General features: G+C 34.6%; 1 long non-coding RNA gene across 1 annotated transcript in view; it reads right to left on the bottom strand.

Moving 5' to 3' along the window:
• Positions 1-890: 890 nt before the first annotated feature.
• The window catches only part of LOC106869889 (uncharacterized), an 8,720-nt gene continuing 4,752 nt past the window's right edge, over positions 891-4,858 (bottom strand). The window contains exon 3 of the long non-coding RNA XR_008263787.2: positions 891-2,079. This is a non-coding gene — a long non-coding RNA (uncharacterized LOC106869889). The remainder of the gene's footprint in view (positions 2,080-4,858) is intronic.

Here is a 4,858-nt window from a genome sequence, read left to right as displayed (position 1 = left end):
TCATCTAAAAGAGATCGGTTTCTAAGCGAGGGTTGACATCTGAAATACGTGATTGACATACATTAACATTTTTCGCTATGTTATTTATTATAGTCAGTCATTAGTTAGAAGGCATGTTTATGTTCTGTATCTTCTCATGCAGCCAAACTTGTCTACCGTATTCCACTTACATGCCATGGGTGGTCAACTGAAATCTTACCCAAAATGTCGCTCACAGGGATCAAAACCAGAACTACAGCCCTATGATAGATGTATATTGTTGATGACATAAGAAATTTTATAAACTTTCTATCGAATATTTGCATTCTATACTTTATAGCAGTATGTGATGTTCTTCAAGAAACATCATTCCTTAATATATATATATTTTCTATACCATCTATTAGTTATTCTTTTATGTATTTTATTGATTTTTTGAATAAGGTTTTTATGATATATATTTATTTTCTAGAGGGTATAAATTACATTCTTCTTTATTGAATTATTTAATAGTGGTTTTTCTCTAAATTATATACGCACATACATACATACACACGTACATACATACATACATACATACATACATACACACACACACACATATATTATATGTATTCAGTCTTTTATTACACATGCTAACTACTTGTATAAATTATTTGATAATTTTTACCCTTGTATTTATAAAGTTAAATACTCAAATTCTTCAGGCGGATAGTATACATTTGAATTTATTCACTGCTATACTGCTTTGGTTTGGCACGTTGGATGAAGGCATTCCATTTGAATTCTTGATGTATAAAGATGGAACTGAATGTGCATGTGTTTACTTTGTGTTTTCGCTACGTATTGTAGTCTCATAGTTTCTGTATGTTACAGCGACCTTACTAACGAGCTACAAATAACTAATTAATCAACTAATTAAGTTATTAGTTGATTTATTTGACCATTAAGGGTGAAACTCATGGGTGTAACGTTAACTGAAATTTTTATTCACTCAAATGTCTTCCCCTTTTTAAATATATGTATATATGTATTCTCTGAAACGTACATATTTTGTATATTTGCACTCACACACTTAAGGCGTGTGGATTGGGCATTCACCTCTCGATCATAAAGTTGTGAATTTTTCATTCCCGTCAGCGGATTGAGTCTTTGAACGAGACATTTTATTTCAGGTAGCTCCAGTCCACTCAGCTGGCAAAAATGATTTGCATCTGTATTTCAAAGAGGCCAGTCTTGTCACATTCTGTGTCACTCTGAATGTCCCCGAGTAATGTGTTAAGTGTACGCTTGTCTGTTGAGTGTCCCACCACTTGCAGGTTAACTTCACGAACAGGCTGTTCTTTTGATCGGATCAACTGGGGTGCTCGTCGTAACTGACCGAGTTCCAGGCTATATTTACACAAGTGCTCATACCACTTGTCATATATTTTTGTGAAAAATAAATGAATGAATGAATAAGTAGATAAATAAATAAAGGAAATGAAAATATATTCCGCATTCTCGAGATCTCGGCAACACTTCCAAACAAACTGCAATAGTTTGTTGTTTATATAAAGGATCCCATAAAGACACAAACGTCGTGAATGACAGCTCTGAATTTATGATCTTTAATTCTTTGCTTCGCCCACTGATATATATATATATATATTTATTTATCTTTACTAATGCTAAACACACCAACATTACGAACGTCATTATCGACTCGTATCAACATTTACGGGTTACATACTATTTGTTCTGTGGAAGGAACGTGGCTTAGTGGTTAGGTTATTCAGTTTGCGATCGTAAAGTCATGAGTTCAATTACCGGTGACGTGTTGTGACCTTGACCAGGACACTTTATTTCGTGTTGCTCCAGTTCACTCAGCTGGCAAAAATGAGTAGCACGTATATTTCAAAGGGTCAACCTTGTCACATTCTGTATCACGCTGAGTCTCCTTGAGAACTATGTTAAGGGTAAGCGTGTCTATGGAGTACTCAACCACTTGCACATTAATTTCACGAGAAGGCTGTTCTGTTGATCGGATCATCTGGAACTCGCGTCGTCGTAACCAACGGAGTGTCAGTACTATTTGTTCTTGTTACATTCCATTGTGTCCTGCTTAAAAAAACGACAGATATATATATATATATATATATATATATATATATATATATATATATATATATGTATATATATATATATATATATATATATATATATATATATATATATATATATATATATATGTATATATATATATATATATATATATATATATATATATATATATATATATATATGTGTGTGTGTGTGTGTATGTGTGTGTGCGTGCGTGTGTGTATGTATATGCATTTTTGTATATGTATATATATGTGTGTGTGTATACGTGTATATGAACATACATATATATATACAGTATATATATATATATATATATATATATATATGCGATGGGATTCCACAGTTTCTGTGTATCAATGTTTGTATGTATGTGTGTGTTTGTGTCTGTGTCTGACTCCCAACCCCCAACACTTCCCATTCGTTGTAGGTTTGTTTCCGTCCCTGTAACTTAGCGATTTTGGCAAGAAAGATTGATACGATGTGTACCGGACTTGAAAAACTCAAGCACTGACATTGATTTGCTGGACTAAAATTCTTCAGTGCAGTGTCCCAAAATGGCTGCAATCTTAATGACTTAAACAAACAGAAGATAAAAGATACATAAGCCGTGGTTTACTGCTTTTGATACGGTGATGCTTTAGGGTTTTGTCTGTTTGTTTTGTAGAATATGATCAATATGAAATATGTTACTTTGTTGAACGGCCATTGTATTTTGTATTTCAATGGTGTTCGATTTTCGTTTTTGTAGGTGTTAATGGTGGTGTGTGACATGTTATATCTTTGGTGATGGTGGGATTATTGCTGTTGTTTTGTTCTCGTTGTTCTGTTTGTTACTATGAATCACAAGATTCGCACACTCCGCAAATGTGGATTATATCATTGCTGTCCATAGAGAGGAAAAGTGTTTTGTTTTGCTCTTGTTTGTCGCTTCTCATTCTAGAATATTGAAAATAATAATAATAATAAAAAAGCTTTCAGATTAATTAAAAAAAATTTTCTCAATTCCCTCGATGAACAAAGTGTCCTCTTGACATTATGTTACGTAACTGTATATATTTCTATCGTCTGCCATTTGCAAAATTTACGCTTGCTGCAAGATGGCTGTCTGAAAAGTAGGAGGAAGAGGTACTTGCCTCATTGGTGGTGGCAATACCTCAATAACGTAAACAAATATAGCTCTCATTTAGTTTCAGACACGAAAACAGACTAATAAACAACGGAATTTGTGAAAGTAAACAAACATATAGTCTCAAATATTAATTGTTACAGTTCAGATGTGAAATAAACAGAGAAAACAATAGTTTTGAAAACTTCAACTTAAATGGAAAAATATACAGTAGAAACAGTACGAACTTTAACGGTATTTTCTCTTTGTAAAAATTGTGGGTCAGAAGGCGCTCTTCAGTATGAATCAGCTTCAGGTAGGCGAGAAGGGTGGAATGAGGTATCTCGGGAAAAAACAGTCCTTGGTCGAAGAATTTGTTGAAGAACGAGAGGGAAAGTAAGAAACCACTGTGCTGCGAAGATCAAGGAGGCTTACATATGTTCTTGAAAATGCTGCAGGGTTTGCTCTCACTCGACCGAAGTAGGACATATGTAAGCATATACATAACCTTTATGACCGAGGGTGAGGTTAAGAAACAGACAGAGCTGAGGTGCACCCAATAACTGCTCTCTTGATGTTGCTGATGTAATGGGAAAATAATTTCAAGAGGTAGAGTCATAGCTGATGATATTGATTATGATGTTGGCCTTCGGCATCTTGTCCTTTTTGTGATGCACTAAGGATAGGTGATGTGCGTGAAGGCGTCTTGCAATGACATGTGCCTGTTGGAGACTTTAAGGACCGCAAAGACTTGATGACACCGAAATATCACAGAGCTGCTCCCGAATGAGACCCAGCCGAAAGAGCGAAATACAAAATAACCAGACGCCAAGTGCCAAGTTACTAGACGCGTTATAACCTAGGCCTACTTAGGTGTATATACTTACATGTCTGCATATTTTGTACTACATATATATGTTACTTTACGTTATAAGAATGGGCTCTAGTGACAAATAAAGAAGGATAGCTAAGAGTGGGCTGACCAACCAGTAGAGCTTCGAACAAAATTCTTTGCGATATTTGTTTGAAGTTCAAATTCTTTCGAAGTGATCTTTAATTTTCATTCTTTCGGGAACGATAAGATAAAAGTGCCAGGCTCGTGTTGGGTTGGTGTTATCGACTAACTCCTCGTCTCAAAATTGCTAGCTTTATGCTTCGATTTAAAGTTATAAGATTGTATTTACAGCATCCTTCGAGCATCGGAAACAACCCTTTTTATGTATTTATTCCGCCTCTTTACATCTTGAGTTGAAATCCTGCGAAGGTCACATATGTCTTTCATATGATTATTATAAACAAGCCATCTGTACTGTTTGTTCCGCAAGAAATTGCAGAATCGCCTCTCTCGGAGTCGAGAGACTGCCAACATACGTTTAAAGGAGCAAATAGGAAAAATAGAACTTAAAACATGAGGATATATACATATAACATATATCTCATTAATATTAAGCAGAAGTAAGAGAGTGATTCAAGGACGGTGATATCTGCCAGTTATCACTTACCAAATTATTTACATATCGGAGGGTTATAAATTATCACCATTTTATAAGTTTATGACCCCTTGATTTGTAACTGGCCTGATAACTGCTAACACAGGAAAGTCTTGGCCTTTGATTCACTTTGTTACTTCTGCCAAATAAAAATAAAATAAATATATATATGAATATA

The sequence above is a fragment of the Octopus bimaculoides genome, chromosome 3 (genome assembly GCF_046866305.1).
Source record: "Octopus bimaculoides isolate indiv1 chromosome 3, ASM4686630v1, whole genome shotgun sequence".
Lineage (NCBI taxonomy): Eukaryota > Metazoa > Mollusca > Cephalopoda > Octopoda > Octopodidae > Octopus > Octopus bimaculoides.
The sequence above is the reverse complement of the archived record's forward strand: the minus strand, read 5'-3'. Positions and strand labels throughout refer to the sequence as shown.